A 14,081-nucleotide genomic window follows, 5' to 3' on the forward strand; every position below is an offset into this window, starting at 1 on the left:
TTGAGCACCTCAGAATCCCCTGAAGCTCTTAAATAACACAGATTGCTAGGCCCCATCCCCAGAGTTTCCGATGTAGCTGATCTGGGGTGGGACCCAAAAACTGGCTGGTGCTGCTGGTCAGGGCCACAGTTTGAGAGCCACAGCCATGGAGAGAGGGAGGAAGTGAGCTAGTGCATATAAAGCACTGAGCACCATGCCTGGCACAAAGGACGCCCTCTGTCAATGTCAGTCACTCTCTGACTTAACCCGCTGATGTGTTCCCAGGCTACACATGGGAGCCACCCTAGCACCCACCTGCGCCCAGCTCTGAAGCTCGACACCCTTTCATCTCCTAGCTGCCTGCCTAGGAATGAATCTTTGAGCCTTGATTTCACATCTGTAAAATAAGAGTAAAAAACCCTATCCTTGTCAGGACGTGATGAGAGAAGATAACATATGTAAAGTACCCGGCACAGAGCAAATCTCAAGAAATGATAGCTAATCTTCACCACCTTGGATGAGACAATGATTTCTTAGATTTGATACCAATAGCACAATAGTCAAAAGAAAAACTGTATCTAGATTGGTTTTCATTAAAACTAAAAGCTTTTGCATTTCAAAGAACACCAAGAAAGTGATGACAACCCAGGGAATGGGAGAAAACATCTGCAAGCCATATAATTGATAAGGGACTTACATCCAGGATATAGAAAACCTCTTACGACAACAAAAGACAAATAACCCAATGAAAAACGGGCAAATGATTTGAAAAGACATTTCCCCAAAGAAGATACAGAAATCGCCAATTAGCATGTAAAGATGCTTAATAGTATTAGTCATGTGGGAAATGCAAATCAAAACCACAATAAGATACCACTTCATACCCACTAGGATAGTTAGAGTCAAAAAGACAGATATTAACAAGTGTTGGCAAGGATGTGGAGAAATTAAGAGCCCTCACGTAATGCTGGTGGAAACGTAAAGCGGTGCAGCTGCTTTGGAAAACGGTATGACAATTCCTCAAAGATTAAATTTAGAGTTACCATACAACATAGCCATTCCACTCCTAGATATGTACTACAAGAGAATTAAAACTGTTCCCCTTAAAAGGGTATACAAGTATTCATTGCAGTCAGATTCATAATAGCCCCAAAACAGAAACCACCCAGATGCCCATCAACTGATGCATGGATAAACAAATGTGATATATCACACCGGAATATTACCAGAATATTATTCCGCCATAAAAAGGAATGACGTTCTGATACATGCTATGACATGGATGAATCTTGAAACCATTGTGCTAAATAAAAGAAGCCAGTCACAAAAAAACACATATGATTTCATTTGTATGAAATATCTAGAATAGCCAAATCCATATAGACAGGAAGTGGATTAGTCATTGCCAGGGGCTGGGGAAAGGGAACAGTGAGTAACTGCTAATGGGTATTGCGTTTCTTTCGGGGGTGATGAAAACATTCTAGGATTAGTTAGTGGTGACTGATGCACAACTTTGTGAATATACTTGAAAAAAACACTGAGTAGCATGCTTTAGAAGGGTGAGCTTTATAATATATGAATTATATCTTAATAAAATTGTAATTTTTAAAAGGAAACTATATTTTTTACTGTTGTTTATCATGGAGAAGATGATATTTGGATTGGATTTCGGGGATTTGGAGAGGCTAATGGTTCTTGGAGAGGTGGAATTCCCGGCAGTGGAGGTGGCAAGTGCAAAAGCCCTATAACCCAACACAGTGGGAGTGGGGACTGTAGGAACAACAGGGCCCTGAATGCCAGGCTAAGGAGCTTGTACCTTGTCCCAAGGAGTGAAAGATGGCGGCTGTCAAACAGGAACTGGCACCAAACAGCAGACCGGTGAGAATCGAGGTGGGATGAGGCTATACATGACCCTCCCAGGGTGAGGGAGGGCCAGAGTGCGGGGTCCCAGAGCTGAAGGCCCTGCAGGGCTGCCCCATGGAGCAGGAGGGGGGATGCCAGCCACCCCGCATTGAGCCCCCGCAGCCCCAGGCCCCTGGACGAACCCCCCTACTCCGCAGGCCTAACCCCAGTCCTTCTGCACGCCAGCCGAGGCCCACCACGTTTCCTGTGAGTAGCCCCAGCCAGGACTCAGAAGCGGAAGGAAACTTTCCCAGAAGTACAAACAGGCCTGAGAGAGTTGTTCGCAGAGACAGTCCCCCAGCTGAAGGCGGATGGCGGCCAGATTCTCAGGCACAGGGAGTGCAGAAACAGCCTCATGGCTGGCTTGCCCCCCACCTCCAGCCCTGCCGGCCCCCACAGAATTGCCTCAACACTGCCCTGGCCTTTTCTGCCATCGGGCTTGTTAGAACTGTGTGTCAACTGAGAGTTAACAAGCACGGAGACATCTCTATGAGTATGAGCTTTGGCACAGGGGCCACGGAGGATTTCTTTTGGCTGATGAGAGTCTCTTGGTTCTCAGTGGCATGGCAGATGGGTGAGTCTGGGAGAGTCCCCAAGACCTCCACCAGCCTGAGTGATTATTTCCATCTGATCTGCCTAGGTCTCCATGGCAGCTCCCGCCCTAGGACCACCTCAGACGCCACTAGCCAAACTGTGCCCACAAGACCTGCCTCAGGCCACAGGGGCGGGGGGCAGTGTGTACTGCGGGGTCTGGAGATGGCCTGGAAAAGGTATGGGCCAGGACAGGCAGGAGGCAGACTTGCTGAGTTCTGGCCCTGCTGCCACACTGCCATGCCCTGGGCCGGTGCCAGAACTGTGTCTGTATGTCCCATCTAGAGGCAGAACCAACCAGCCCCGACCCACCTTCCTGCCCCACAGATGGTGAAGGCTCTGATCTATTGTTCTCCAGGACACTTTGACGGAGGACGCATGGAATGTGGGGCCTAGAGACAGGAAGTCCTGACTTCCGTCGGGGGGCAGTCTCTGCCAGACTCAGGTCTGTCCTCCAGACAGGCGGCAGGGGCCTTGGTCCCATCCTACCCCTCCCGGCTCGCCTAGTCACCCCGGAGCAAGGCTTGGCCTCTCTGGGCCTCCGTGGGAGACGAGGATGCAGAAGGCTTGGTCAGTGGGGTCACGGGCAGATGATCCCAGATGATGGAGGAGGAAGGTGCTACCCAAGGCCTGGCCCTCCCTTGGCCCACCTGCGCCGCTCAGCCCACTCATGAACCATAAACACACACATGGTCACATTCGTGAGGTGCCTTACAAGCTCCACAGATGCTCTTGCATGTACACATGTAGTCACATGGCTGCCGAACAAATGCACATGCGGTGCCTGTGCTCATGCCACTGCCTGTGCCCTCCTCACACGCTTGCGGCATCATTGCCATGACTCGTTTATTGAGCACCTACAGCATGCCAGAGATTGCTCTATGCACTTTCTTGAATCTTCCCAATTCCTCCTCCCAGCAACCCCATGAGAAAGGCACGCAATCGCTCCCATTTTACAGAAGGGGAAACTAAGGCACGAAGGCCATGTGGCTTGTCTAGGATCGGCGGCGCTGCAAGTGGCAGAGGCAGATGTGCCCAGGACGAAGCCACGAGACACCCTCTGAGCCCCGGTGTCCAGCTGTTCCCCGGGACCCCCCTCAGCCCCAAAGCACTTGAGCACCATTTCCTAACAGGCTACCCCGGATGCTGTGAGAAAAGTGAGAGACATCTGGGAAAGTGCTCGGTGAATGAGGCATTGTTCTCACTGTCGGGAATTCAACCTCTGCTCAACCAGTCCTTTCCTGGCCAAGGAGAGGCCTCTCTGAGCTCCCTCCTCCCCGCCAGCTCCAGTGACTGCACACTCAGTGGCCCTGACTTATGCTTCTCCAGCCCGTGGCCACTCCTTGGCCTGACCACAGGCCATCAGACTGCATGGAGCAATTCTCCTAAAATTTGGGGCTCCTTAAGCCCCTGGCTGGTATGAGGCTCCCAGGTGTCCCCCTCCGTGAGCTCTCGAGTATGCCGTGGGAGACCATCCATCTTCTGGCTTCCTCCCCAGCCAGTCCCTGATTCCCGCTCCCTGCACCTCTGTGGTAACCCCATGGAATGGCTTCTCCTTCCCAAATAGCTCTCTGTACCTTTGACCTTGCCGTTCCATCCGCCCGCCAGAAGCATGGGCATCATTAAATGTAATTTTTGAAATAATAAATGAGCATAAAGCGTTGTTGAACAACGACAGGTTGTCAGGGGTAGGATGATGTACAGTGAGCACTAAACTGGAAACCGGAAGATGAGAGTTGGAATCTTGGCTCTGCTACTCAGGAGCCGTATGACCTTGGTTAAGTTATACGACCTCTCTGAGCCTAGGGCAATACAAATAGTATTTCCACCTCTCAGGGCTATACTAAGGAATCATTCATTACATGAGAAAATGGGGGAGGGGACCAATAGTTGAAGAAGAGTAAGTGGGGTCTTGGGAGGGGTGGGGTGGGGTGGGGAGGGGGACTTCCCAGGGGCAAGAAGCTTTCCAGATGGGAATCCAGGAAGGCTAGATGGAGGAATGGTGTGCTTGAGCTAGGCACTGAAGGGCTAGGAGGGTTTGGGCTGGCAGAGATAGAAAGGGAAGAGCATCCTAGGTAGCAAGGACAGCGATGGGCACAGGCTCGGAGTTGGGAAGCTGGGGCAGCTCGGCCTAAGAGTGAATCTCGGGTATCCCGCAAGGCTCGGCATACTCACGTGAGCCCTGGCTTGAGCTGGGCAGTGCCACCCTGCGCTGGTTACTTAACGCTGCAAAATAGGCAGATCTGTGCCCCCCAACCTCCCGCCTCAAGGTCACAGTGTTGGTGACTGTAACCAACTCCACCCAAGTCTCGGAGTTTAACAAGGGGACGGTCTCTGGGTCCCCAACCCCAGCTTGGCACAGAGCTGACCACCCAGCAGGGCTGAGAGACTGACTAATCATCTGATTGGCTGGCTGACTGACTGACGCAGTGCCTCCTTGAAACCTTTAAGAAACTACTGTGCCCTGGAATATGCCACAGAACACACGTATACGCCTGGCCCCATGCCTTGTGTCAGCCTCAGCATGCCAGTGGTTCATCCGCCCTTTCATTCACTCATCCATGCCTTCATTTAGTGCCTGCTCTGTGCCCACCCCGAGCTCAGCTCATAGCTCACAGGCCATGACGCCCTCTCTTCCTGCAGCCAGGAGCCCAGTGGGCATCCTGTGGGCTCAGCACACTCCGCTGTCCCCTCCATACCCCCAGCCCAGGGAAAGTCTGACACTTAGGTGCCCACACTCCTCAGCAGCCATGGGTCCCTGGAACGATTATCTGGAGAAAAGAGGAAGAAAATGAAAACTATTTCAGCAACAAAATCAAGCTACCAACAGAACCCAGGGAGTACATTTCAGGCATTTTCTCATAGGAGAAGCCTAGCTTTATCCCTGGCCTACGTGTCCTGTGACACCGTGCTGTGGTCACGGTTCTCTGCATGGACTTTGCAGATGGGTCTGGGACCACTCAGAGCAGGGGAAAGAGCCCCACACCCCCACGCTGGCCCTGCAGGAGCCGCAAATGCGGCCCACAGTGTGCTGGCTGCCGTTGTAAAGAGCCCATGGTTTCAAGTTAGCATTTATGGAGCACCTACCCTCTGCCCGGCACCCACTAGGAACAGACACACAAAGGAGACACAATCTGTGTGGAGGGAGGGGAGATGAGCAGATGAGGGAGGTGGTGGGCCCTGAAGGGGTTCTTGTAAAATGCTTCAAGAACACAGAGGAGGGAGTAGAGCCAAGGAGGTGAGATCTGGGTAGAAAAGGCTGATGGGGGCTCTGCAAGCAGACGATGAGGCAGAGAGCAGGCCAGGTGGAAGAGCACATGCAAAGACCCTGGGGCAGGAGGCTTCGTGGCTTTACCGTGACCACCTCTGCTGAAGCCGGTGGCCTGGCTTCCCTGCCCCATCCTTGGGCATCCCACACTGTGGAAGAAGAAACGGGAACTCTTGTTTGATGAGCTCCTACTATGCACCAGACAGAGCAGAACAGGAAAGACTGGAGCGTGAGGAGATGGCCTCTGGAATCGGAGGCCTGCTTCGGAATGTCCATTCCACTACTGCAAGCTCTGATTGTGGGGAGCACTGAATTTCCACTCTTTGTTCCCCCATTGTGTAATGGGGATGACAACAATCCCCCAGGGTTGACCAGAGGCTGACAGAGGACCGTGGAGAGAGCTCAGCGCACCACCGGCACACACAGGCCGCGGTCTTCAACTGTGAGTGCACAAACACGTCATCTCGGAGCAACAAACATTAGGTCTCGGGGGTCCCCTGCCACCCATTCTGACTCCATCAGCCTGGGGAGGGGCCCAGGCATCTGCATATCACCACACGCTCCCCAAGTGATTCTGAAGCAGGTGGCCTGAGCACCACACTTGGAGAAATACCAGCTGGATGCTTGCTGACACCATCATTTACTTTGTTGTCTCCTTTGACGCTCCAGATCGCCCTGCAAAGTCTGAACCAGTAACGCACTTCACACGTGAGGAAAGAGGCTCAGACAGGCAAGTTGACAGCCCCAGGTCACACAGCCAGTGACGGGCCAGGTCTGCCCACCCCCGAGCACAGGCCTCTCCTAGCGAGGCATCCAGGGCCCCCTGCCTGGGCAGCTCTCGTCCTGGCAGAGGCTTCATGGGTGTCCCCGGGCCTCACTGTTGCATTCCCCAGCTCACCCCACTGCCCTACTGTTGCTTCCTCCTCCAGCTGCTAATCAGGTCTCGCATACCATCCCGTTTCCTGCCGGCCTGTGCGCCTCCTCTGCTCCTGATGGCACTTCCTGGCCTTGTGCCTTTGCATTACCTCCTTTGCCTCCAGGGGGGTTGGAGCAGGGGCTGGGCAGCGGCAGATACTGGGCACGAGATCATCAGGAGCACTAGCCGCCCTCCGAGGGCCCAGACTGCCTCCGCATGGCCACCCTATCCACACCCCAGGGGCCTATGTCTGGATTGTCTTGCTGGCCATTCCTTGTTTACAGACCACAGGGACGGCGGGTTTCAGGGCAGAGTGAGCTTTCCCACCGACTGCGAGCACAAAGGAAATTGGCAGATGGTGCCAGGACACACCCTGTCAAGATCCACCACCAGCACCGAGTCTGACACCCGGCAGGAAGTGATGCCCAGCTGTCCCAGTGGGCACATACGCCATGTATCATGAAAGTAGGCAGCTGGCACAGGTCGGGGTGAAGGGGTGAGGGGCTGCGGCACCAGGGACAGAGCGCTGGCCTGTCCTGGCTCCTCCGTGGCCACTCCCACCCTCATGCAGGAGAAGGCAGAGTCAATCTGTTTGTTCATTCCCCACATAGTGATGGAATGTGCCGGATCCCGCTCGGAAGCCCAACTCATGATTATCACTCTTGCCGTCCCAGTATCACCTGGCTTCCCCACCTGCTGGGCATCCCCTTGGACGAACATGCCACCACAGCTTTCTGATAAAACAAAAACACCTCCCATTTCTCGGCACCTGTTCACTGCAAGTCTTGGGGCAGGAGCTGTGATCACGCATGTCCGCACGCCTCACCCCTCTTCACCAGCCCCCCCTCGTCAGTCTTGTCAGCTCCTTCCCATCCAACCTGCTCTGGTCGCCGTCATGATGACCTCCATCCCCAAAATCCACCCTCTCCGTTCCTAGGCTGACCCAGCTGACACCCTTGTCCCCATCTGGCTTCTCCAGCCCTGCCCCGTCCCAGCCACGGCCTCCCCACTCCCTTGCTGGGCGCTCTTCGCTAGAAGATCGCGAAATCGCAGAGGCCCGAGGCCTCGCTGCCTGTAAGCTGCCTCAGGCGCCTGCCAGACCTAAGCTCTCAGCTTCCAAGCCTCATCTCCAGGCCACCCGCATCCACCCCTGTCTCCAACTGCCAACCCAACAGTGCCACCTGGGTGTCCAAGGGCCATTTCAAACCCAACATGCCCGAAACAGAGACATCTTTATCTCCCCCTTCCCAAAAATCCTCCTCCCTCCCCAGGCCCCATCGCTACCCTAGTGTCCGCTGACTTACTAAGCGGCCCCAGGCAAGACCCTCGTCCTCCCAGGTCTCTGCCCAGCTGCATAATGGAACCAGTTTGGGACTTCCCAACCATTCATTCATCCATGGAAAAACAGGGGCAACTATTCAAAGGACAGATTCCCACTGTCTGCTCTGGGATATTCCAAATCAGCTGGCCTGGGGTGGGGCCCCGGTCTCTGCAGTCTGTAAAAGCTCCTCACCTGATTTTCACGATGAACAGAATCTGAGCCGCCACCACCCGCCACTACTGCCCCAGCTTCTTGGTTCCCGGGAGCTCTGGTCCTGCCTCAGCTGCTTTGTCTTCCAAGCTGCTTTTTGATTCTTATTTATCTCAACAGCCTTGTGGGGTTGAGGCTCTGATTGTCCCCATTTTACAGATGAGGAAACTGAGGCTCAAGGGGCCACACGACTGGACCACGGTCACATCAGAAGCAGAACCAGGATACTTGATTCCACCTGATATTCCTTTTTTTTTTTTTATGCCTACAGCACCTGGTCTTCCTAGGTGGTCTCCCATCCAAGTACTAACCAGGCCTGACCCTGCTTAGCTTCCGAAATCAGACATCGGGCTTGTTCAGGGTGACATGGCCATAGACCGTGGACCGTGGCTCCACTGGGGCGTGAACCCAGGACTTTCTGCGTGTAAAGCAGATGTGCTAACCGCTATACTATGGAACCACGTCACCGAACCCAAAAGGTCCCCACAAACCCAGGCTGGCACTAATCCGGCCCTGCAGAGCCAAGAACTGCTGTCTGTTTCCCTTCTCCCATCCACATGACTTCTGAGGCCCCTAAAGCCTCACCCTCCCCCAGCATGTCATGGGGTCACCTGAGAAAATCTGGCTCTAGGCCCAGGTTGACCCAGGCTGGATACTTGACTCTGCTACACCCCAGCTAGGTGGGCAAGTGCCTTAAACTAGCTGAGTCTCAGTATCCTGAGCTATAAGATGGGGTAATGACTCCTGCCCTTGGGGTTACAAGAACTAAGGCCCTTGGTAGGTGCTGGGCTTGGGGCCTCAGAGATGAAGCCGTAGCGCTGGGGTCCCAGATGGGGTCCAGGGCTCAGCCTCCGTGGGGTCAGCCTGGCTGGGCTGAGGCAGCCACCACCCACAGGGCCTGCCTATCTGAAGCCAGCCCGGCCCTCACAAAGAAACAATAACAGGAAACCATCCCGGGGGAAGTGGGCCAGGGCCAGCTGGAAAACCTGAGGGGGAGGCAGCGGCCTCCCTTGCTGCAGGGTGTGGCTCCCCACTGGAGGCTGTGGCCGAGCTCCGCAGAGCCCCACAGCACTCGGCCCTGGGCAGACGGACGGAACGGAGACATCGCTCAGGCCACAGGCACGGTGAGTAAGCGCTCCCCAACCCTAGTCTATCCCAGACCACTACCACATGCCCAAGATGGAAGGCTCCTCACCTTCCCCATCTGCACAATGGTCACTGGCAGAGTCCTAGGTAAGAGCCAATCTTCAGGGCAGACGGGGTTTCCTCCTGGCTCAGAGCAGGGCTAGGAAGCAGACCCCGTGGTGGTGTCTTGGGCACAAATGGGTGTTCTTGGGGCTGAGGGATGGGGTAAGGGCTCAGCTCTTCCACATGTAGACTCTCCACTCAGTGTGACTCGAGGGCCCACTGGCTTCCAGCAGTGTTGGGCCCAGAGAGGGCAGAGTCCTGCCTGAATTGGTCAGCACGCCAGGGGCAGATAGCGGTGCCTAGGCCTAGGCTCCCGCAGGTGCCCCTCGCCCCAGCGTGGAGGATTAACCACAGCCCGGCGTCACTCCCTCCCCCCACGGCTCCTACTAGGACTGGGCGAGAGGACCCCCGGGAGGGGCGGTCTGAGCCTCGGCCTCTCTGTCAGCCACGGCCCCGATTTTCAGAATAGGCAAAGCTCGAGCTCAGCTCCGAGTGCTTCGGTCCCTGCTTGTGAAAGGACCTGCCCTTCCCGCCCCAGACACTGCAGGGGCCGCTCCGAGCTGTGGGAGCCGCAGGGGGGAAGGCGGCCAGCCCATCCCTTCTCCCTCAACACCCAGACCCCCGAAGTTGGGGCCCCGAGGCCCTCATATTCTAGGGAAGTCCCCCAAAAGGACTTGAAGGCAGGTGACCTAGGGTGAGAGCCCAGCCTGGGGAGAGTCGTCCTGAGGGCAGACCCCAGCACTGCCACTCGCTTCCCACGGGACTTTGGGAAAATTACGTTATCGAACCTCAGTTTGCTTCCCTGAACTACGGAGACGGCGAGGCTTTTTTTTACAATTCATTGTGGAAACTGAAGGTGATACGCACAGAAAGCGCTCAAACAATGGAGCTCATTATGTTACTACTACCAACCACCGCATGTGTCAGATACAGCCTTTCTGCGTTTCTCAGTGAAGGAAACTGAGATTTGGAGAAGTTCAATAAGAGCTGGAGTGAGGCTTTGAACAGGATCTTGAACCCCAAAGCCCAGGCTCTTTCTGGCACCGTGTAGCTTCTCCACGTCTCAGCTTTCTCATCTATAAAATGGAGGAAACGGTCTCTTTTTGAGTCAATTATGAGGTGAAGTACACACCCAGTGCCGGGAGTGGCTCATAGTAGGGGACCTTCGAGCAATCATGGCTGAATTTACCCGCTACCCCAGAGCTGACTGTGGCTGTGAATGTCAAAGTTTTTGACCCCTGAAGTCAGTCAGTCCTCAGCAGGCGAGAGGAAGGGGGTGAATGTGAGGGAATGTCCGCTCAGCTCTTCCTCTGGCAAACTCTGGGGAGCTACTCTGTGCCAAGTTCCACCAGCCCCTCTAAAGACATTTCTGTGCTTGTTCCGCCAGCCCCTCTAAAGACATTTCTGCCATGAATGGTGTGCAGATTGGGTACAGGAGATAAACGGCGTTCTGGGGAAGGCAGGGAGCCTAGGCAGCTCAGAGAACCGGAGGGAGCCAGGGTGGCCAGAGGATTTTTAAAGCAGGGAGGGCTGGTGACACTGAAGACCATGAGTGCCAAAACCAGGAGCTTTGATTCATCTTGAGGTGATGGGGAGCAGTGGGCCTCTCCTATGTAGCCTGAGTCCAGCCATCTGTGCGGTCCAGCCTGGGGCAGGAGGGCAGCGAGTGACCTCCAGGTGCCTGGTAGCTGCTGAGCCAATTCCAGCTTATTGTGGTAAGGGGGTTGGGGGAGGCGTCCATCAGCCTTGAATGGGTTAAGCTGCTCGCCCTGCAGTCTGGACCTGAGCAATTGTGTTGCTGAACAAGGGCCGGACATGGGGGCAGGAAGCCAGAGGGGGCCATGCTTATTTTCTCCCAAAGCTGGATGACTCACAGCTCTCCTGCTGCCTCAGAAACGCAAGGTGAACACAGCAGCCACCAGCTTAGGGAAAATTTTGGGCCCCTCGCCCATGCTGGCTACATGGATCACTTCTAGGCACCCCGTTGACAGCCTTGAAGCTAAAAGAATTCCCATTCGACAGATGGGACCACAGAGACTGAGAGAGACTGAGCGGCCAGGCCAAGGTCACACTATGAAGAAGAAGCAGGATATAAGTGAGGCTAGCTCCTTCTGACCCCACAGCCCTTACCACACTCCATAATCAAGCTCAGAGAGGGGAGAAGTCAGGGATGGTTGGACGTGACACTTCAAGCCATACAAGCAAGTACCTGGATGAGTCAGGAGCCCAATGACCTTAGTAAAGGAATGTTCTAGGAGATAGGTCCTGCCCTGAGGAACTTGGTTTCTGGCTGGAGAGATAATGAAAAGCCCGACCTAAGGCAGGTCCAAGCTGATGTTGTTGGGTGGAGAAATCCTAGAAGGCTTCCTAGAGGAAGAACAGGAGCCCCAGAGGATGCTAGGAGGTTCTGGGTCTACAGGTTGAGCCTCAGTCTTCTCATTTCTCTAGGGCAAGGGATGGAGCCATGGTCCCTGATTCGTTCGGAGACCTCCAGATTGTCTGTCTGGAGTCACGGCATAACAGATCCTGACAGGTGTAGAAGCCAGGAGGAGGAGGAGGAAGCAGGGCCTGTGGGGACAGGCCAGGCCAAGCAGGCAGTAAATAAGAATTGTTTTTGAATCCTGTGAGTGAGGAGGGAAGCAGTGACAAGGCCAGAACTGGAGACCGAGGCAGGCTGACAGGGAGCAGTGGGGACACTGACCCATCAAGGTCAGGGCCTTGAGTTCAGGCGGCTGGATGCTGAATGAAGTGGAGACAGACCTAGAACCTGCCTGGTCAGAGACACTCAGGCCAGGAGGCAGGGGACACAGCACAGACAGACATTCAGGCAGAGGGAACCTGTGCAAAAAGCCTGCTGGAGAGAAGAGCACTGTGCATTCCAGAAATGTCTCGTTCTCCTTGTGGCTGGAAGGGGCAGGGGGGCAGAGGAAAGGATGGCGCGAGTCATGGGCAGGGCACACGCTGGGCCTTCAACGCTGGCTCAGGAGATAGATTCATCTCGCAGGAGATGGGAAGCCAGGGAGAGCGGTCAGCAAAGGGGCAGCGTAGTCGGCTCATTTGAGTCGGAGTCAGAGTTGAGACAGGGGGCTGTTGGCAGATCAGGTCTGAGACCCACAGGAGCAGATCCTTGAGCCAAAGTGAGTTGCAAACCAGGAGAAAGTCCCAAGGGGCCAGGTGGTAGCTGTCCCACCCCCAAAACAACCCACCCCTAAGGCTCCCGGGGCCTCGCCCTGCACACTCTCAGTGTCTGTAGCTGCCAAGGCACAACTGTAAATGTTGGGATTTGAACAACTTGGGAATCCCTGAAGGAGTTTGGGGATCACTGTGCCCTGGACTGAGGTAGTGGGGTGGGAGGGCAGTGGGGAGAGCTGCCCAGGGCCACACAGGGAGGGAGGCTCAGCGCTTTCTTCTCTTGCAGACACACCTCCTGCATGCTCTGGGCCCAGCCCCTCACCCCTGACCCGGCCTCTGGGCTACAATCCAGAGGCTGCAGGAGGCTGGGCTGGGACTGAGCATCCAGCTGAAGCTTGGCCTGGGGCTGGGCTCAGCTGCCAGGGCTTGTCCCAGATGACTGCGGGTATGCTGAGTAGGAGCGGAGGGGCCAGCCCCACAGAGCAGACTCTCCAGAGCTGGAGTAGGCAGATGCCTGGGGACAGGGGTGTGTACTTGCACTTGCGTAGGCAGAGTTGAGGGTGTGGTGTGTCCGTGTGGCCTCAGGATATCGTGTTTGTATCCCTGACCTAGATGCCCCACCCCCAGAGGCCCTCCAGCCTGCTCAACAACCCCGCAAAGCCCAGACGTTGCCCCCGAAACCACAGGTTTAAGCAGGACTCTGGTCTGGATGAGGAGCAGGGGGTCTGCCAGGTGGTCAAGGACAGAACCAAGCCAGAGGCATCTGCCAGGGCCACCCCACTGAGCAGCTCCCAGCTGAGTCCAGGCTTCTTAGGGTCAATGTAGCTACACACAGAGCAGCTCCAGCCCCTGCCCTCCCTTCTGTATCTCCTTAGAACCTCCTTTTAAAGAGCACAGAGCTGAGCGGATCTCACAGCCCCTTCAAGGCCAAACCCCAGGCCACCAAGAGAAAGAAAGCAAAGAGAGTTTTGGCTGATGTCCCACAGAGGGACAGAGGCGGGACTCACTCCTGAAGTGAGACCCTCAGACCCATCCAGGCCCTGCCCCTCTCGGACCCCTCACAGCTTCCTACACTCCTCCATCAAAGCACACATCGCAATTCGAAACTTTTTTTTTAATCGAGTTGTTATTGTCATTCTCCCCTACCGGGATGCCATCTGTGTTTGCTCCCCGTGTATCGTTCACTACCTGCCACCTACCTGGTACTCGATCAATGTTTGTTGAGTGACCGTGTAACCCCAGGGCTCTAAGGAGGACTTCAGAGAAGTGATGACGTGTGAGCTGAATCTAGGTAGAGGAGAGAGAACGGCAGGTGCAAAGGCCGGGAGGGTGTGACCGAGCTCGGCATCTAGGTTCTTACCTCAGTGGCCCCACTCGCTGAGGACAAAGACCCAGACGCGGGGGCTCTCCAAGGCCTGGACCACCCAGACGCAGGTGAGCCCAGCCATTCTCCGGATCCTCCAAGGCTCTTCTGCCTCTTCTTCTGGGCCTGTATCTGCTCACCAGGGACTCTGGGCTACACTCTGTCCTGTCATTTTGGCTCCACCCCAGACCTTCCCAGACCGACCAAGGGC

At 55.2% G+C, this 14,081-nt stretch overlaps 1 protein-coding gene and 1 pseudogene across 1 annotated transcript in view; one reads left to right on the plus strand and one right to left on the minus strand.

The window, feature by feature from the left end:
* Nucleotides 1-8,449: 8,449 nt before the first annotated feature.
* Nucleotides 8,450-8,565, minus strand: LOC120581039 (uncharacterized; annotated as a pseudogene).
* Nucleotides 8,566-9,162: 597 nt separating this feature from the next.
* CDH5 (cadherin 5) overlaps nt 9,163-14,081 on the plus strand; it is a 33,996-nt gene continuing 29,077 nt past the window's right edge. The window contains exon 1 of the mRNA XM_039888522.1: nt 9,163-9,311. The gene's annotated coding sequence lies outside the window, so the exon portion shown is untranslated. The remainder of the gene's footprint in view (nt 9,312-14,081) is intronic.

Source organism: Pteropus medius, unplaced genomic scaffold (genome assembly GCF_902729225.1).
Source record: "Pteropus medius unplaced genomic scaffold, Ma_sr-lr_union100, whole genome shotgun sequence".
In the NCBI taxonomy this organism is placed as follows: domain Eukaryota; kingdom Metazoa; phylum Chordata; class Mammalia; order Chiroptera; family Pteropodidae; genus Pteropus; species Pteropus medius.